Source organism: Sapajus apella, unplaced genomic scaffold, assembly GCF_009761245.1.
Source record: "Sapajus apella isolate SASKATOON/1434 unplaced genomic scaffold, GSC_monkey_1.0 scaffold2, whole genome shotgun sequence".
NCBI classification, from domain to species: domain Eukaryota; kingdom Metazoa; phylum Chordata; class Mammalia; order Primates; family Cebidae; genus Sapajus; species Sapajus apella.
Window position 1 is genome coordinate 56,080,198 of NW_022436942.1, and position 21,386 is coordinate 56,101,583.

At 36.8% G+C, this 21,386-nt stretch overlaps 1 long non-coding RNA gene across 7 annotated transcripts in view; it reads left to right on the plus strand.

The window, feature by feature from the left end:
- Nucleotides 1-20,696, plus strand: part of LOC116565188 — a 98,744-nt gene extending 78,048 nt beyond the window's left edge. For all 7 annotated transcript variants that reach the window (XR_004275309.1, XR_004275308.1, XR_004275313.1 and 4 more), the window contains 3 exons: nt 16,219-16,379; nt 16,478-16,728; nt 20,403-20,696. This is a non-coding gene — a long non-coding RNA (uncharacterized LOC116565188). The remainder of the gene's footprint in view (nt 1-16,218; nt 16,380-16,477; nt 16,729-20,402) is intronic.
- Nucleotides 20,697-21,386: the final 690 nt, after the last annotated feature.

Genomic DNA, 21,386 nt, shown 5'->3' on the forward strand with positions numbered 1-21,386 from the left:
AATTCCCTTCCTTTTTTGCTGAAGCACGCATAACATGCAGGTTTTCTTTTGTCTCTTAAGTGATGTGCATATCACTATGAATAATGCTCCTGCTGTTGCCTAACATTTATATAATGTTTACTATATGCCAGACACTGTTCTCAGTACTTTACGTCTAATTCTGACAACGCTTGGAGGTGGAGGCTGCTATTTTTCCTTTTTTATGAATGGGAAAATGGAAGCACAAATCCTACCTGATAGAGCCAGGATTCAAACTCATCAATATGAACTTCTACATCTCATGTTGTTAAAATGTGGCTTCTGGGGTTTAAAAATAAGTCATCTCAGGAATGTAGTCATCATTTCAGTTAGCAGAAAAAAGCATCCTATAACTATGATCTCTTAGGTCTGTGCTATTCTTAAATATGCAATTCTGTTTAGCCCACTGGTACAAAGGTAATTATTCCCATTTTACTCTAAGAAATAGGAATCTGTAGAGGCATTCACTTTTCTTATTTTGTATGATATCTCTTCAGTGATTTGCCTACGTACTTGCCCTTCTATCAGAAAGAAAGAAGAAGAGGAAACTAGATGCTGTAAATAAACACTCCAGGTTTTTGTTTGGCTTGCAGGAGGAGACGGAGTTTCACTTTTGTTACCCCAGGCTGGAGTGCGATGGCACGATCTCGGCCCACTGCAACCTCCACCTCCTGGGTTCAGGCAATTCTCCTGCCTCAACCTCCTGCATAGCTGGGATTACAGGCACGCACCACCATGCCCAGCTAATGTTTTGTATTTTTAGTAGAGATGGGGTTTCACCATGTTGACCAGGATGGTCTCGATCTCTTGACCTCGTGATCCACCCGCCTCGGCCTCCCAAAGTGCTGGGATTACAGGCTTGAGCCACCGCGCCCGGCAACACTCCAGATTTTAATGCTAGTTAAAATACTGCATTAGCAAGACCAAAGCATATTGTCAAGCTAAATGGAAAAATTGGTATTGGAGATTTTATCTTGGCTTACTCATGGTTACTCAAGTTCATTCTTACTGATACAAATTGTGATAGAATAATCAGATTTAGATTTGAAGTTAAGACATATAATATAACTTTTAGTAACAATTGTGCCTTCCCAATTGGGTTTGATTAGCCTGATTGTAAAAATTAGTTTGTAAACCTCAGCAGAGAACTCACATGATAGTGTAGGCTTTGTCTTAGGTTAGTGCCGGAAAAAATGGAGAAGCTAAAGTGGAATTGTAAATTTTTTAAAAACTGGTGAAAATCACCTCTAGGCACATAGGTAATCGGAGTGGACAGTATGTACAATGTAATGGCTAAGTCTTCAGAAGAATGACACAATTTTCAGCACACATTTGTGTACTGGGGGAATCAAGTTCCATAGCCAGAGGTACCATATCTTCATTAGAATTGTAAATTATGTTCATTACCTATAAATTTCCTTGAAACCTTTCCTATTGTTTATCCACACAGCAATATTATTTTATCAATTCATTTCCCCACAACCTACTCCAGTCCAGATGCTCAAATCAATTTTCTTGTATCTCTTTTTTTCCTGAATTAATGTTCCATGAAATCCCATTAAAAAGTCACATGGCATTTTTGGGGTTTATATAATCCTATTAATACCTCCTATGTAATTTGTATTTATATGTTACATAATTTTGATATTACCTAATATGATAGAATATCAATTTCTGACCCCACTAACAGAATAATATAATTCATTTAAAATGCTTAGCAATATTAAGTACAGGGTAACACATTCCAATAAATGGCACCTATAACTTGTAAACATATTCAATACATTGGAAAAGAATTGAAGAGAATCATTTTTCACAATAACTTTTGGATGTGACCATGGTTTTTCCCATCCTGGGTCAGATCAGCAAGTGACATTTACATTAAATTACACTCTTGAACTTCAGACTCTCTCTAGCCTATTTTCTCATTTTTCCTTTCGTATACTATATTCTGAAGGCAACTGGTGCTTAACTAGCAACCATCATCATCACCATCGTTGTCACCATGATATCCATATCTCCCTAAAATAGTACCGACATTTATGGAGTAGTTTATAATGCACCTTTACATATAATTTCTTCTTTCCGCAATCCACAGTGGTTGAGATCAAGTATAGAGGAAACATCATGAAGCTAGTGAGGGATGGATTTAAAGTTGAGTCTGACTCTTTGATGTCCTTCACAATGATAAATAAGAGATTTGTGGGATTATTAATGTTGTGGATAATTTTGAATAAACTCTGCAGACAGGTCCCACTCTCACATAACAATTTTTTTTAACTAATCAGTCATCGAGCTTGACCTTAAGGAACGTGAATATTCTCTCCTTTAACTTCAGTTAGCATCTTTGGAAAGGGGCTCACAGTTTTTGGTTTCCAGTAACCCCCAAGCTCTTCTAGAAAGCAGAAATGCAAGCAGATAATCAGGGGACAGGGCTAGGGATATCTGCATTTTAATTTGGACTGTAACATGTCAAGGGCAGAAATATTGTAGGTCATGGGATAGTATGAGGAAAAAATCCTAGGGATGAGCAAGTTCTAGTAGTATTTCTAATACTGCAGGTTACCTATGACTCCACATAAATATGTCTAACAGCTTTAGAATGGAAGAAGAGATGGATAGGGCACACTTTTTACAAATTACTTGTGTCACTGGATGGGATGAGAAACAGGAATATGCCAGTTTCTTATTTAAACAAAAGTTCATCAAGTGACGTAAACACTCCATATAACAGGAAGGATTTATCTGCTGGTGCCATTTCGAGTGTTTAGTCATCACTGGCACAAACGAAAGTAGGAACTGGGACATAGGGAAGGAAAGTTCATATACTGGGGCCTTTCTGGGGGTGGAGGGTCAGGGATGGGATAGCATTAGGAGAAGTACCTAATGTAGATGACGGGTTGATGGGCGCAGCAAACCACCATGGCACATATATACCTATGTAACAAACCTGCATGTGTTCTGCACATGTACCCCAGAACTTAAAGTATAATTTAAAAAAAGAAAAAAAATAGGGTCCATGGGAAAAAAAAAAAGATGACTTAAGTAGAGCTGAAAGAGATATGCCTCAATCATTATTACCACCAACTGTTGTTGTTTTTTATGGTATATTCTAAATTTGGTTGTCATTATCCTTGAAGGGCTTATACCTGAGGTGCATTACAATTTTTTATGACTTTTAATTTTTCACTGTTACTGAGAATATTAGAAAAATACTACTTTTTTTTAAAATGGGAAGACCTAATCTTTCACATCTATGTTTTAAATTAAGGAAAGAGACTGGGTGTAGTGGCTCACGCCTGTAATCCCAAAACTTTGGGAGGGCAAGGAGGGTGGATCACTAGAGGTCAGGAGTTTGAGACCAGCCTGGTCAACATGGTGAAACTCCACCTCTACTAAAGATACAAAAATTAGCCAGGCATGATGGCATGCACCTCTAATCCCAGCTACTTGGGAGGCTGAGGCAGGAGAATTGCTTGAACCTGGAAGGTGGAGGTTGCAGTGAACCAAGATCTCACCACTGCACTCCAGCCTGGGTGACAGAGTAAGATCCCATCTCAAAAAATAATAATAAAAATAATAAATAAACCAAGGAAATTTTGATGCCAAAGTAAATTTTGTGACTATTTTATGGTGGTGGAAGGTAAAAAACGTTTCTTAATTGACAAATTAGGATTGTAATATTTATCATGTACAACATGATGTTTTGAAATATGTATGTATACATGTGAAGTTGTGGGGGGGTTCAATGAAGCTAATTCACATAGACATTACCTCACATACTTATCTTTTTGGTGTGTGGTGAGAACGCTTAAAATCTACTCTTTTAGTGATTTTTTAGGTATATAATTAACTATAGCCACCATGTTGTACAACAGGTCTCTTGGACTAATTCCTTCTATTTAACTGAAATTTTATATAATTTGCCCAACATCTCTCTAACCCCTCACACTCTCCAGCTCCTGGTAACCATCATTTTTCTCTATCTTTCTATGAGTTAAGCTTTTTTAGATTCCACATACAAATGAGATACGCAGTGTTTGTCTTTCTGTGCCTGGCTTATTTCACTTAACATGAAATAGCCAGGTATAGAAAGATTGAATTGGAAGTCAACTGGAGGATGACCTCCAGTTCAATCTATGTTGCTGCAAAGGACAGGATTTTATTCTTCTTTTTTTAAAATTTATTTATTTTACTTTAGGTGCATACTATATCTGGCATTTCTCCCTATGTTATCCCTCCCCACCCTCCCCTCTTCCTATTTTAATCTCTAAATAATAATAATATGTATACATAACATCTACACTGTGTATGTGTACCACATTTTCTTTATCCATTCATCCGTTGATGAATACAGGTTGATTCCTCATCTTGGCTATTGTGAATAATGCTGCAATGAACATGGGAATTCAGACATCTCTTTGACTCTTTGACATATTAATTTTATTTCCTTTGGACATATACCCAGTAGTGGGATTGCTGGATTATATTGTAGTTTTATGTTTAATATTTTGAGGAATCCTCACTGTTTTCCATAATAGCTATACTAATATACATTATAACCAATGATGTGAGAGGACTCCCCTTTCTACATATCCAAGACAACCCTTGATATCTTTCATCTTTCTGATAATAGCCACTATAACAGGTTGTGGTGATATCTGATTGTAATTTTAATTTGCATTTTTCTGATAATTAGTGATGTTGAGCCTCTTTTCATATACCTGTTGGCCATTCATCTGTCTTCTTTTGAGAAATGTCTATTTAGGTGCTTTGCTCAATTTTAAATCAGATTATTTATTTTCTGGCTACTGAGTTGTTTGAGTTCTTTATATATTTTGGATATTAGCTCCCTTATCACATGTATAGTTTGCAAATATTTTCTGCCATTCTGTAGGTTTTCTCTTCATTTTGTTGATTATTTCCTTTGCTGTGCACAAGCTTTTTAGTTTGATGTATTCATTTGTCTATTTTTGCTCTTGTTGCCTGTGTTTTGGGGGTCATATTTTAAAAAAAAATTATTACTAACACCAATGTCATGTAGCTTTTTCCTTATGTTTTTATCTATTATTTTTACATTTTCTGTTCTTACATTTAAATCTTTAATCTATTTTGAGTTGATTTTTGTATGTGGTTTGAAATAAGGGCCAACTTTCATTCTTTTCCATGTAGATATTCAGTTTTCTTAACATTTCTTAAAGAGACTGTTCTTTTCTCATTGTGTATTTTTGGCACCTCTGTCAAAACTAAATTGACCATAAATGGGTGAGTATATTTCTGGTCACTCTGTTCCATTGGTTTATGCATTTGTTTTTACGTTAGTACTTTGCTGCTTTGATTACTATAGCTTTGTAGTATCTTTTGAAGTCAGGTAGTTTGATGCTTCCAACCTTGTTCTTTTTGCTTAAGATTGCTTTGACTACTTAAATCTTTTGTGGTTCCATACAAATTTTAGGATTTTTTTTTACATTTCTGTAAAAAATGCCCTTGGAATTTTGATAGGGATTGCTTTCAATCTGTAGATCATGAATATTTTAACAATATTAATTCTTCCAGTCCATGAACATGGGCTATCTGTTTTAATTTCATTCATCAATGTCTTACATTTTTTAGTGTGTAGGTCTTTCACTTCCTTGGTTAAATTTATTCCCAAGTATTTTATTTAGAGTTATTATAAATGGGATTTAAAAAAATTTCTTTTTCAGATAGTTTATTGTTAGTTTATAGAAGTGCTGCTAATTTTTACATGTTAACTTTCTATCCTGCTGATTTAATCAACTTGTTTATTAGCATAACAGGTTTTTTTGTGAAATCTTTAGAGTTTGTTATAAATAAGATCATGTTGTCTGTAAACAGAGACAATTTTACTTTTTTCTTCCAATTTGGATGCAGAAAACATATTTTGATCACATAAAAAATAGATAAAAGTCTAGCAATTGAATGTTTAAAATAACTAATGGAGATTGACTTGAAAAGGTTTATTTTCATTTTATCCCTTGCAATAGATATTTTGTCAAGCTTTAACATACTCTAAGATCTGACAGCAGAAACTTTTGGAAGAATGACTTGAAAACATCAACAAAACAAAAAGATTTTAGAATTTGCAGGAAGTCTGGCCTGACTATTTTTTACTGTGCACCTTTGTGGTTTTGAACTCTGAGAGATACTATGGAACATATATGTCTGCATTATTATTAGCATTCAAACGAGGTTCCATAAGAAGTCAAAATCTCCTTAAGAGAACATTGGTAGAACTTCAAGTCCTTTATGGTTTTCAAAAAAAGAGTATGTTTTGCTGTACCAAATCACTGGCAGAGAGTTCAGAATATACATTTTGTATAGATATACAGTTGTTTAATTCATGAAACAGTATCTTTTTTTTGTAGCCAAAAGTGCCATTCTCAGAGGACATGTGGGCAATCAAAATATTCTCAAAGCCTGAAGGCCAAAGAAGAAGTAGCTTTTGGTTTATTTACTGGGGTATGTCTTTCTAAACATTGTTTTTAAAATTAGCCCCAAAGGGCAATAAACTAGGCCTTTCTTTGGCCTGAGTGAATAAGAAAGATGAGGATTACAGGACATTCAGCAAGAATGCCCTCCACATGATGTGTGTCTCAAGGTGTACACCCAATGAGGTAAGTTTAAACAGGAAAAAGTAAACATAGGATCATCACTCTGTTCATGCAGAGCAGTCAAAACTTTCTCAGCAACATGCTTTTCACAAACTCAATGAGGCAGCACGGGTGTCCAAGAAAATATATATAAAGATTTTTCTTTCTATAACACCACAATATGCTCTCTTACTATCTTGAGAGGTTGTACTAATTTAAATAGAAAAACTATTAATGGCATTCATGGTTCATTGTTTTAAAAAAAAAAAAAAAAAAAACAAGTTCCGTTTCATTTTCAACTAAACCTCCTTAGTCCTCTTGGTAATTAAATAACCAAGCCCTGACTTGTGTATACCATCAATGGGAAATTTAGAAAGGTAGATAAAGGAGAAAAAAATAAAAACAAAAAAAGAGAGACTATTGCACGTGTCTACCTGGCAGTGTCTCATAGAGGAAGCAAAAGAAAAATGCTTATTTTCCTGCTAATTATTTTTCTGTTTAAAGGAGGAAAACAATGGCATGAGGTGAAGGATAAATAGAGAATATCGATGTGGTAATAATGATCAAAACAAAACAGAACAATTGATTTGGGAGTTATTCCTCCATCTCTCTGGTCATTCCACTCTTTACTGAATAAGTGCATGCTGTTTGGCTTTCAGGTTAGGGTTGTCATGCGAGAAGTGTATGTTAATTTCATATTTTCGCATAACTTTCTTTTGGGGATAAGATTTTTGGTTTCTGCTGTTTATAATTCAAAAGCATCTATATGCTAATATGTTTTATGCTTATTATTTTCATGTTTGTCCCTTAGATTATGCTTCATATCACCCACCGGGGAGGATCATATCTCATAAAAACTTTCAAATTTGATTTTGAAAATTCAGAAAAATTTAAACCATGCAATCTCCCCACATAGGAAAGACTATGCTCTGGAGAGTTTTGTAATTTCCAGAAAATGGACGGGGATAACATTTGAGTTTTATGCTACCAAAATCCTCTTGAGAAGAACAGCTAGCTGCCCAGAATATTTAACATTATGACACTGCATCTAGTAATAGGTTGTAAGAAATTGCTAAATTATTACATTTAATCCAAAGAAGAGAAAGGCAAGGCTGTTTTCATTCTCCCCAGCCTCTGAGGTGTGTTATCTGCTTCGATTGCTGTAAATACTGTATTTTAATTGTATGGTATCCTTCTTTTGCATAATTTCTAGAAAGTTAATTTTAATGATACTAATGACTGAAGCTGAGTTTGTGCACAGAGGAAGAATCAGATAAAATAGAAATCTCATATAATAAGCTAGCTTGATGTTTTCTTCCAGAACTTTTATTACAGAGATTTTTTTTATAAAGTTATAATTTATTTTGAAAACAGATTGCTGTTTCAAAAAAAGTAAAGCTAGCTAATTAACCTGACATAAAATATTTCTTCAGGCATCGTCTGTTAAATAAATCAAGGCTTAAAAACGAATTCCTTGACACGAATTCCTAGGATTCCTAGGTTACTTGGAGGGTATTTTTCATTTCTCCCTTGATTGAGAATTGGACTCCTTTTGTTCCAAAGCTCTTCCGGGGTGTAAAGAAAGGGCATCATTTCATCTCCTCTGTATTGTTCTCTGCCCTGCTCTGTGCTTAAGCAAGGAGTCTGCAACACTGAGGAATTTGTGCTCCAGGTTTAAGTTCATTTTGTGTATCCGCTCCCTCTTTACTCATTCTCCTACCTTTCAGTAGCTGCACCTAAATCCCTTTCTATTTTGTTGTTGTTGCTGTTAAATGATTTCACTTTTAGACCTTAGCAGTGACTTCCTTCTGCAAGAAATTCAACACAGCTTACTGGTATTTCTCCTCTTGGCTCATTTTAGTGCCTCTTGAGCTACAAGACAGCTTTGTTAGTAGGAAGTTTGCTCTCAGAGTTGGAAGAAAGCTCTCCTTCTGAAAGGAGCCCTGACAAGCAAACTAGGCTCTCCTCCAGACAGAAGGGAGTAAGAATGAGCCTACAAAGGCAGGTGAAGACAGGTACCTGGACAACATGTGCTAGGCCAGCCTGCCAGCATTTCAACACTGATGGTCATAATCTCTTTGTAAATAAGAAAAATAGCTGGGGACACATTTTATGAATTTGTTAGAATAAATGATTGGTAAAATATTATTTTATCCAGTTGAAACATGGTTATATTTGGTACCTTTTGTTACAATAAAAGACCTATAATAGTTTATGTGCTAAAACCCTGTGACCCAACAGTTTTTTTCTTTTTATTCTACTTATTTCCCTCTGGTAATAACCAAAAAGCTGCACGTTTTACCTTTTAAAGTTGTGTTTAGAAAAGAATTCATTGAACTAACACATTTGGCTTAATGCAGCCCCAGCAGAGAAGAAATGGCCCCTTCTTGCTCATCTCAGAACATAACTCAAAAATAATTCAGATAGAAAAGTAATTTGTGTGCAGTTAGGCTCCAGAATTTGTGGGGTGCTGTTGAGCTATGCAGCCTGATTAAGGAGACTGTCAGGAGTGTGTTACTCTCTTCATGACCTAAGTTCCATGAGGGTGGGAAAGATGTCTATCAACAATTCTTAGCTCATAGCTCTAGAAGGTGGCCTCAGGTTGTGGACTTTTAGCAGATGTGTTGTCATGCCCCAGTCTAAATGAGCAGTGAACTTTGGCTTAACACAACTTCAGAAAATACTGTGTGATCTTCAACAGTTGACACTCCTGGTCTTGTAATGCCCCTGGAGCATGATGAATAGCTCGCGGCTTTGAAATAATAGAGACTTGAATCAAATAAGCCTGGGTTTGAGTCCCAGCATCAATACCTACTAGTTTTCTGACCTTGAGGAGATTGGACTCAGCCTTTCTAAGCCTCGTTCCTTGCATGAGTAATATTTAATTCAAAAAAAATCACATTTCCTTAAGTTGGCTGCAAGGACTAAAAATTAGTTGATGTATTTGCATAGCATAGTGTTCACACATAGTAAATGCTTACCTAATGGTGACTGTCTTTTCTTTTTCTTTCTTTCTTTTCTTTTCTTTTTTGTTGAGACAGAGTCTTACTCTGTCACCCAAGCTGGAGTTTAGTGGCACAATCTCAGCTCACTGCAACCTCTGCCTCCTGAGTTCAAGCAATTCTCCTGCCTCAGCCTCCCTAGTAGCTGGGATTATAGGCATGTGCCACTAGGCCTGGCTAACTTTTTATTTTTAGTAGAGATGGGGTTTTACTGTGTTGGTCAGGCTGGTCTTGAGCTCCTGACCTCAGGTGATCCACCTGCTTCAGACTCCCAAAGTGCTTGGATTACGGGCATGAGCCACCTCACCCAGCCAATGGTGACTGTTGCTATTATCATTATTGCTTTTAACAGTAATAATACTTCTAGGATTGTTATTATCATTATTAATCATATTAATGGTTATGCAGAAGGTTCAAACTTTTTTCCTACGGGTAACTTAAGTAGTAGAAATCAAAAGATGCATATATTAGATACTTTTCTGCCAATAAAACAGGGCTTACATGCGAACAATTTCTAGTTTTCAATGTGATTCACTGGAGACCTGTGTATCATCACAAAAGTTTCAGAAAACACTTTTCTTTTAATAAAAAAAGGTCTTAAGATAGTTCAAAAGGTGAAAATTTTAAAGATTCAGAAAATGTTATTACTTGTATCTCCAATATCAATTATTCAGGTGAGATAGAAATAAGAAGTCAATTAAAAGCTAGATATTTCTACCATCACTGCCAAGGATCTAGGTGTCTAGCTAATGATTTTGCTCTCCCTTTTTTTGGGTGCCTGATATTATGAAATGTTTTGTTATTGGCTGCTTATGTTGCTGGTAGTAGTGATTCTAGGATATAATTTAAAAATCATTAAATATTGTGAGAAATGGAACTGATCAGAATGAAGGTTTTCCATAAGAAAATACATCTTGCTGGTTGAAAAGCCCTAGTTAGCATCCAGGCCATCTTCGTTGGGCCAGAACATGATATGAAAGCATGCAGCTGGGTCTTAGGGCCGTTGAAAAGTTTTGGTCTTGCTGCTAAACAAAAGAAGAGTAAATAGGTTTGTATTTGCCTCTAAAGCATATGGCATTGCACAGAAGGAGAAGTCAGATGTTAATCAAACCTTTGCAGGATTGGAATGGATCATGCCATTCTGTACTAAAAAGTCAGCTTTGACTTTTAATTTCATGTCCCCCACAAAAGACCTGTAAACATATGTGCTAAAAGGTTCTTATTGCATCCAAGACTCATTTCAAGTAAACAGAAAAATCTTTTCTCTTTGTATTTGGAAGAACTCTAATGACAGTACAGCCTTTATTGAAATGTCTTGACTGTATATTGATATCTTTCATTTAGGGTTTACCCTTACCTCTGGATTTCCTTCTTTCATGAAGTCTTTCCCCTGAGGAAATGCTGACAGTAAATTAACATCCATGCTTTGGTGTATTTTATGGTGTTTCATTAAATATTCACACTTGAATTAAAATCCCACATCATCTACATTTCACATGTTTAGCATATAGTAGAGATTTTAAAAAATAGCAGTTAAAAGAAAGGAATCTCACTAGAATTATAGCCACAGTTTCCTAGATTTCATTTCCATTCTGTCAGTCCTCAATGAAGCTGGTATAATTTCCCTTCCAATGGGCGAGATTTGGAATTGTTCACAGTCACAAGTGAGAGAACAAAAGAAGAGAGATTTTCATTTATAAGATTGCCTTCTCTTATCTATTGGTCTTGCCTCCCAGACCGTCTGTCTGTCTCTGGAAAGCAAAGTCAATAAAAATGATTAGAGTTGGCATCTCACAAATGTACACTGTTAAACCATGAAGCAGTAATGCTGTGTAGGAAATATTTTTCTGACCTTTTCAAATTGCATCCAACTGTCTTGGGAATTTCTCAGTGACTAGAGATAATAAGGTTCAATCCATTTTACTGGCTGGCTTCAAATTTAGGTCCTCCGAAGCTCTAACTTATCTATGCTTTGCATCTTGGCCCCAGCATCCATTCAGCACAGAAATCCATGCATCTAATCTTTTTTCCCCCTTCTCAGGTTCTTGCTAAAGGATCACACTGTGGAATCTACAACCATGACGACTTTCCACTTATGGCCCCCTTGAAAAACAAAATATTAGGACGAGAAGATTAGTGGGCATGTTGTCTTTTGAGGAGCACTTGCTGAATTTAATTAGCTTTTAGATTTCATCCCATCTTACATCTCGGTTTTTACCTATATGATTTATGCCTCTGTAATATTTGTTCTGTAAAACTTTTTAAACTTAACCAAACCATGAGCGTTCTCTCGAATATTAAAGAGGCAAAAATAGGTGAATTTCTTTTATGTTAAATTAATTTTGCTTTTTCTTCTGTGAGTCCAAATGCACCAGACATACTCCCCTAGAAAGGAAGGGAGTCAGCCAAGTGTGACATGCTAAAAAGCAGCTGGGTGGCCTCTTCACCGTGTTCCCTGAAGGAGAACAGAAAACAGAAGCTGGGGACACATTTCTTGACCTCATGAAAGCGTTGGATGTCAGGAAGCCTTGACAAGAAATTAAAAAGCTTGTCTTACTTTTTATGTTTAGAGCATCTCCATGTTGACTATGATTCTGGGGAGATATCAGTGTTTCCTCATTTGTAGGACACACCAAATTCAATAGCATTCTCTGCTGTGTTGTTCTCATCCATTGCCTCTGTACTGCCTTCTGCAGAGGAGATTAGAATCTTGGCTGGAATTTCCTGTGGTCAGTGGAGCTTGGAGCCTCTTTCTGGCTTGGAAGGCATGTTCGTGGGCAAAGAGCCACCAAAAGGAATAAATCTTTTTGAAGTTAGCCTTTTAAGAGTTTGCATTTTCTTGTACACCAATTCTCAAGTTTGATTGTCATAAGATATTTTACTTTATAAAAATGAGATTATTTCAAACAACCCTATTTAGAAAATAGACTTCGGGAAAAGGAGGTGAAGGGCAGACGTTTTAATATTTACGACACTGTATTTTTTTTCCTGAAGAAACTGTATATTCATACCAAAGTTCATCTTCATAATATGGCTTGTCTTTTTCACTGAAAACAATGTGCTTAAAGTTTTTGGTCAAAGTTAAAATGGAATATACCAAGTTATGTTTAAGAATAAGCTGCTGTTTCATCATTTGAAATTTTATCTATCTTGATAATAGAGTCACAGTCCTAGATATTCTTTTATGACTTGGGTGTGGTTAGATGTCATTTTGTTTAGGAAAGATGGAGTATTTTGGCAGTTTTGCAGATCAGATTTACGTGATATTTGCCATGCAGCTTAATGTTTTTATCAATAGTCAGGGAAGAGTGAAGACTTTCAGGTGCAATAACTAAAGCTGTCTGTTTCTTGAGTGAAGATACAGTACACCTGAGAGGTTGTTAATTCAGATGTGTGTATGTCTGCACATATGTGTGCAGCCATGTGTGAGTGTGTATATTAACTTAAATTCAGGATTGGGAGGCAACAAGTCTGAAAACAGAGTCTAGTTTCTCCATGCGGATGCCACCTCTTAATAAAATGGAAATTTGGCTATAGCTATGAAAACCTTTCAGAACACAGAGTAGCTTAGCTGATTGAGTCTAATCATTACGCGTTTAGTGTCTCCTCTTTCTCATTTCTGAGATATATCATCTTTGCTTCAGAACCTGGAAGTAGAACAAAGTCCAAGTTTAGACTTTCCATTGCAAGCGTAAAGTGATTTGAATCTGGTAGAAGAACAAAGTCAAGTCATTCTGGAGGTCACTTTGTACTGAGGTTGTTTTGCTTTGCTGGGTATGCTTAGAGTTTGGAAGATGGCTGTGGAATGAATCAGGTAGAGAGGCACGAGGGGAATAGGTCACCTAATGACCAGTGCCAATAATAATAATGTCTGATTCTTATTGGATAACTACTATTTGCCGGGTGTATCACGGATAAATCACACAGCCTCACTTAGTCTTTACAGGAGCCCAATAAGACAGACACAATGATCTTCAACTTACAGGGAGAAAAAGTGAGGCTTAAAGAGGGAGATTGTGTGAAGAGAATTATTTTTATGTGGAAAGGAATGAAACAACCTATTCATTGTGATAATTGTTTTCTTTTTCCCTCCTCTACCCTTTTCTTCTCCTTTTTATCCTTTTCCTTCATCACCTCCTCCTCTTTCTTCTTACTTAGCTTCTCCTTCTCTCTAGTTCTCTTTTCTCAAACAGAGAGTGAAATGTGACCATGTTGTTAAAGCACTGTCCCATTGGGTCTTGGTCAACAAGGAACAGCCATTTTTTTCTCCTTCATCATGGAGCTGCTCTTATTAGGGCTACTTATTTAATTATTTTGAAAGTTTGATAAGGGCTGAGAGTTCTGGCTGGTGGTTTGTTTATCATCACATACCTTTTTTTTTTTTTAAATTAACTTAAAAGACTATCACAGGTGGCAGAGTATGGTGACTATATGCCATCCCTCATAAGCTCACATTCAAGTCTGCTTTCTATCTTTTATCTTTGTCAATGATTGTTCAGGGTTAAAAGGAAGAAAGAATGAATTGAGGATAGTAGATGTTCAAAGATATTTTTGTGAGTAACTTAGTAAAACCTGTTTCTATAAAAAGAATGTGTTACTGTATCAGGATATCTAGTAAATAAAATTTTTTTCAAATATACAACTGAGATTCTTTTTTCTATTTTCCTCACACATCAATATTACAAACATAAATTCCTGATTGGTAGAGCAGGCTCGTTTTAGTGACATTAGCTCAATGGAGATATCGATGCCCTGGGATTCAATTTCACTCTTACAGTGATGCCTAATATACTTCAATTTGTGTCTCAGGGAAGGGGCTTGGTGCTTGGTTATTTATTCTGGGTAAACTGGGCTTTTTGTGTTGCCATAGCATCACTTAGATTCCTGATACCGAGGCCAGCAACCTGATAAGCCCTCATTTGTTCCCACACGTAACAGAAGGATCGAAAATGGATTCAAATCTAAGCAGAGTGGTAGAATCTCAAAAGCTCTGTCACCAACACTCACTGCAAATATACTCTTTCTAGAGTGAGTGTTCTGAAAATGTGGTCTGCATCTCACTTGTGTTAAATATCCCCTTTAAAAAAAATTCACACATACACAAGGAAGGCGCATGGTTTCAGATGCAAATATTATTTCAAGGCTTCTCTCCTTCTCTCTCTCCCTCTCTGATACACCTTGGGTCTGGGGTCTTTCAAATGTGCATGTGATCTCAGTTTAGGGTTCATGAATGACTTTGTGTTTTGCACAAGGCCCCTTTGATTTCCACTCTCACCATTATTGGAAATAAACTCAAAATTGTATGAACAAACAAGAGGCAACTGTTCTGAAACTATCTGCCACACAGAGTTCATCTTCAACACTTTGCTTTCCATTATTGCTGAAGGAAGGGAAATGACAGCATTGGCTTTAAATCTGTAAATTTACTAGTGGGCACCTGTCTGTGCTTCTGTGAAATACTGGTAATCTCCACTTACTGTCCAGGCTGCAGCAGTATTTACTTTTCCTTAATTGGAACCCCACTGATATCCTGTGGGATTCCCCCCACTCTCCTCCCCTTGGCAAGGCAATATATCCATATAGACCTAGATCATAACCGCCATGGTCTATTTTAATATTATAGTCAGGAATATCAACACTGGGATCAAAATTAAACCAACCTCCAGTTTCCAGACTGCCTTTTGATATTATTAGGAACTCACCATTTTCTCAGTATTTATCTTTGAAGTTAAAAAAATGTCTGCAGAAGCTCAAATTGAAGACGCTTTATCACAGTGCTTCCTCTTCCGTTTTAATTCTTCATTTCATTGCTTCCAAAAGTGTAGGGATGACTGATTACATTGCCAACTATTATCCATAATGAACAAGCAAACAACAAATACAACTGGTTTGGGCACTCCATATAGAAATGTTATTTTAAAAATACCTTCATCCTTTCTGGGTCAACAAATATAGTAAGATGCCTGGAAAGCCTTAACTTTATTAAAGTTAAATTCATTAAAATTAAGTAAATCCCCTTTATCTTAACTTTTGGTGTCAAAACAGGATTTGTTACCTTGGACATCAGAGGGTTTCATTGTCTTTATTTATGGTTTCAGCATTTGCTTTTCCCATGTGCTATTTTTACTTTTGTCATTGAAGCTCATGAAGACTTAATCATTATCCCTCTAATTTTCCAGAAAAAAAAAAGTTGATTTATTGAACTGACTGCAGAAAAAGAAGAAGAAGAAGAAGATCAATCTGACATTGTAGGTTAATAGTAGGGAACAAAACACATTCATAATTAGAAGAGAAAAGGACTTTCCTTGTTCATTCCAGTTTATAATAAAAAGCCCCTCGCTAAAGTGTCTTAGAAAATAATGCATTCAGACTGAGTCGAATTACCGCCTAGCAGATTCTATTTATCTATAGCTTAAAAAGCAGCTGCGTTTTTGTAAAAAGCAATGAATGTGGCAGTCCTACTTAAAGGTAGAAGAAAAAGAACACCCCTTGTTTTGTAATAAGGGGATTTTCAATTTAAAAGAGAGAGCAAGCCTGTTGTGTGAAGTAGGGTTATTACATTCACTGTATTCTATCTCACCCACCAGGAGGCTAATAATGAAGGGGCCGGGAAGGAGGCCAGTGCTACCAGGGTTATCTCACAACCTCAGATGCTGGATAAGTCGAAGGAGCAGAATCGCTTTGGGATGACATTCAGAAAGGCTGGAGTGATTACTTGGAAGAGAAAAGCCTACCTATTCTTTCCAAGGTAAATAGTTCATTTCATCTGTCAGCTGCATGTTTCAATATACAAATATGTTTATATAAAGATATCTATAAAGTTTTCCTTTTATAAAATCATTTTAGGTTCAGGAATATTCCCTTGACGTGCTCATCCAATGGTCCAGTAATGAATTACTAGAGACCTGCCTTAGACAAAGAATGCACTTGGAGCCCCACCACACCTAAAGCCACGCTTTGAAGGATCTGCCAAGCTCACTTTTAATCATGAGAAAGAAATTACCCACACGGAGTCAGCAGAAAATGAGAAAGTAGAGCTCGTGCTGTGAATAATTCCAGCAAGTGCCAAGGGGCTAGTTGAGGAATGGCTTCATGAGGTGAATATCTTTAGCTTGTACTTAGGGTTTGGTTAGCGTATAATCATTTTCTCTTTTAGGAGCAATGACTGTCATACATGTATTTCCTAACTAAAGAGTGCTCAGAGCATTTGTCAGGATGTTGACAGATTTAATATCAGTCCTGCCCATGTTGTTATTTACTATGACTAATTTTACGTTTGCAAATATGCAAAAATCAATTTAGGTGGAAAGGCTCTCCTCTAAGTCAATGTCTGCTACTAGCTGTATGTATTTGTGTGTATTGCTGTGAGTGCACGTCCAGTAATTTATGTCTCTGTGTCTGTATGTGCCCTTGTTCTTGTCTTCTCTCTGTTGTGAACGCAGGTTGGGAGAATTAGCCAACCATTGGGTTCTCAGATGTGGTCCCAGGCTTTCATTTGATTTTTGGAACGGGAAAAAAAGAACGTGTCACATCATGATTAATGGTGAATCTGAATTTTCAATTCACATGAAAGGAGGAAGGGGAGGAGATATGAGTCAAGTGACAAGACTAACCTTTTCCCTTTGGGAGGAGCATGATTCAAATTAAACATCACTTTCAGTGTGAAATTAGTTTGAAGGCCTCTTTTTTTGTGTGCCTGGTTTAACTCCTTGGTGGCTGCTTTTTCAGAGAGGATTTCTTCCCTCCCAGCTCCGTTCCTGTAGCCCACAATTCCTCTTCCTTTGGTTTATTTTTCTAAAGATAAGGTCCAGGAAAAGAATATTTTACTATTTCAAAAGCTCCACTTCTCACAAAATAAGATTCTCCCTGAAACATGTTATTTCTTTGTCTCCCAAACTAATGTTTTAATACATTAAATCAATTTATCAATTAATCAGTAATCACATTCTTCTTTTTTAAAAGATAATTTTGCCAGGGAGGAGGAAGAAAGGAAGCAAGGGATCCTTTTGAAAGGCATTTTGAGTGCCCTCTGCTCAGTGCCAGTTTTTGCTGGCTGAGTGAGCCACAGAGGAAAAACAGCAATAAAAACCCCCAAGTTCTCTCCTGAGTCGCTAGTTTCCCACATAACTGAGTCACAGGATTGCCATGCCAACCTTCAGCAATGTTGGATTTCAGCAAGCATGTGTCTTCACACTTTAAAACTGCCCATCAGTATGGATCCAAAGGATGCAGGTCCAAATTTGTAGAAAGAATGCACTGCCTGAGAAAATGCAAAGCTGCCTTCCCATGTGTCCACATTCTTGATGCCACCATTTAAGCATCAGCAGGATTTGATATGTGATTGACTGTCTTTCTGGAGTTCGGTGGCTGGTGAAGAAAGGGAAAGCGTTGAGCTGGTTAAGAAACAGTATCATCCTTCTAGTGTATTTTTAAAAGGAAAATGTTAGGGCTCTTGAACCCCTTCCCTAATGGAAGGAGAGATGTGGTAGAGGAGCAGTGGGGGTTGGAGGGGCTCAGGGTGGGGAGAGCTGAGCCAGCTGGGGGAGGAGGTAGAGGTGGAGTCTAGGAGGTAGAAGGTGGAGGCAGATGAGCAGCTGTGTTTATTTTAAAACATATCATTTAACCCTCATCTAAAAACAAATTGGAGAGGTTTGGGAGTGCATTAATCTGGACCCAATTAGCATGTCTTTCTCCTTCAAAAGTGCAACCTGAGATTAATGAATATAAACTAGAGTTTCAGATGCAGTGCTTAAATCATTTGCATGTTTTCTGCATGATAATTGAATTTATGTATGCACTTCCTTTCATTTAACTATCTCCAGTCTCTTCCCTGTGATTCGCATAATCCAAGATGTCAGGTTAGTAACCTCTAGATGGAAATAGCTTGCCTAGCCTTTACTCCTATGGAGGAACTCAAGTTCTTGTTTCTTTTATTTGAATTTGAATAATGCATTTTTAAAAAAGCAGAGGGCAGTGCTTAATAGTCTGGAATGCTGTTTCAGGAGTTGGTAGGTAAGCACCTCAAGTTTATTTTTGAAAGGCCAGAAAAAAACCATTGGGATTTATGGCAGTGAGTTTTCAGTGGTACCAGAGAAATGAGTTTCAGCATGGCCACTTATAAGTGTTTTAATAATACCAAGAGCAATGTCACTTTAATGAAGCATGAAGAATGTTCTTGGTCTTTGGACCTGAGTTATTTAGATCACTGAGAGATTTCAGTGCATACTATTGTTTCTGGCATCGTTCTCGCTTTTGCAGATGGGTTGGGGGATCTATCTCTATAAAAGGCTGTAGGTGAGCAGTTAGCACTTGTGTGGTCCCTTAGTATGCTATACTTTTTAATTTCCTTTTTGTTATTTAGGTGTAGAGAAAGTTAACGCTTACATAGTCAAACAGGTACTAAGATCCCCACTCCCCACCTGCCCCCAAAAGAAAAGAATAAAAGCCAGCATGGGTATGTAAGAAAGCTATCTGGGGAAGAAATTGAAGCAAAAGGCTTGAAATAATTCCTCTGGTTTCAGTTTGCATCAGTGATTTGTCTGTCTTCTGTCTTTCCATATGTGTTTCCAAATTCAATGTCGAAGTGATGAGATTTTCTCCAGGAATTCTCCCCAGTGTCCTTTGTTTTTGGTGAATTCAATGGTTGAATGTCTCTGAGTGTCTCTTGGTGTTGTTTCCTGGTCCTTGTAGCTAAGAATGTCGTGGAAGGATAAAATCTTGTTAACTTGTGATGTCACAATTTAAGTGTGCTTCTTGTCACTTGTGTGTAGTTTAAAATGTTTCTTAATGTAGCATGAAATGATTGGTTAGCTTTGAAATGGTTGTGAAGTCATGTGAAGAAAATAAGTTTTGCATCCGACCAAGATAAATTCACTCTAGTGCTTTATGGCTTTTTATTCCTATGTGATAGTAATAAAGTCTCATGTAGGGATGGAAGCCATGAAATACATTGTGAAAAATCATCAACTAAGAAGGGGCCATCAGTATAGAGAACGTTAGCCTGTGGAGCTGTGAATGTGATGGAGACGTGATTTAGTGTATAGCTCTGCTACATGCTTGGTGTTCCTTTGAGTTTCTTTATCCTTCGATTTTGACAGCTAAGGAATTTAGGAGGATTCATATTCGTAATCATTGATTAACATGCACATTTGGGTTTGCACCTTTTTGTTTATCATACATTTTTCTCCTTTTTCTATTAATGAACGTGCTCTAGGGGAATTATTAATAGCCCACCAGTCTGATAGGCAGCATTTAATCCTTCTACGCCTTCTTTTGCCACCTGTTGAGGTCTTTCCTCTGAAACAAAGAAGAAATAGACAAATCAGACTTGTCCTCTTGGAAATGTGGTCCAGATTTCTCTACTCCCAAGCTCCAGAAAAAAAGGTATATATTGGATGGGCTAGATCAACACCTCCTGAGAGCCATAAATCTGCCCAGAGTTGTTTTCCATTTAAGAGTGTGGTGCATTGCGGAACACCTGATGTTGGAGGAAAGCAGGAGGGCTTTGGGCTGGAGTTGCATTCTCTCTGCCACGGCAACTATGTGATCTGGGGCAAATGATATAAACTCTATGAGCCTCTTTCCTTGCCTTTACAATGAAGAGAAATAATACCTACCTCGTAGGATTAAATGAAGTAATGCATACAGTGCCTAACAAAGTATTTGACATCCTATTTTTTAAAAGCTCATGGAATATTAGTTTTTCTTCCTTCCCCTTTCTGTTTTCTCCCCGTTCCCTTTCTTTCCCTCCTCTGCCCTCTCGTTCCTTCAGATGTTAACCTAAAACAGCACCTTGGATCTAAGCTGCACCTTTGAGAAAGAAAAGACTCCTTCAAGAATGTCTAGTTGTACCTCCTTTCCATATTTGGCCTAAATGCCTAGGTTGGGTCAATAGTTTAATTTTTGTATTGAACTGTTTAATGTTGACTATGGACCTATATTCACTTTTACTGTTTTCTGTATGTTTATTTTTGCTTGAATTGTTTTAATATTATTTGCCTCTACTCATTTTTATTGATTTTCTGTATTTTTTCAATGAAAATCATAATAAAAATTATTTTTGTTATCCTTTGTCTCTCTATTTCTTCTACAAGTAGGATTTTAGCCTGGATCTAGGCTGCCCCAGTAAGACAAATGATGCTGTTTTCTTAAAAACCACCCACTGTTAGTACCAAAAGAACTATATCCCCTCACTGCTCTCCACTCCTATTTGCCTATCTGTGTTTGGGGACATTTATCAATTTCGTTGTAGCTGTGATGCTCACTTATCTTTTAAATATATAAAAGTTAGAACCTGACTTTATCACTAAAGCCTGGGAATAATTGTCAGTAAAGAAAAGGACTTTGCTAGTAACAGAAAGTTTTTAAAATCACAGAATAATGTAAGTGTATTGCTATAAAAATAGAATGCAGTGAAAATCAATGACACCACATTTGTATCCAGAGTTATTTTATCATCATTGAATTTGTTCTTTAAATCTCATGCTTACCCCTATACCCCCAGGTCCTAGAAGTATCCCTGTTGGTAGAGCATTAAATATTTGTGAACAAATGAATGGCAAGAGAGGAGAGAAGGATGATGGGGGAGGGAGAGAGGAAGGAGAGCAATGAGAAGAATAAAGAAGCAAAGGGCCATATCACCGAAGGAAATATATTGTATATTTAGGAAAGCAGGACAGACATGTACATGCATGAGTGCACACACACGTGCACACACACACACACACACACACACACACACACACACACACACATA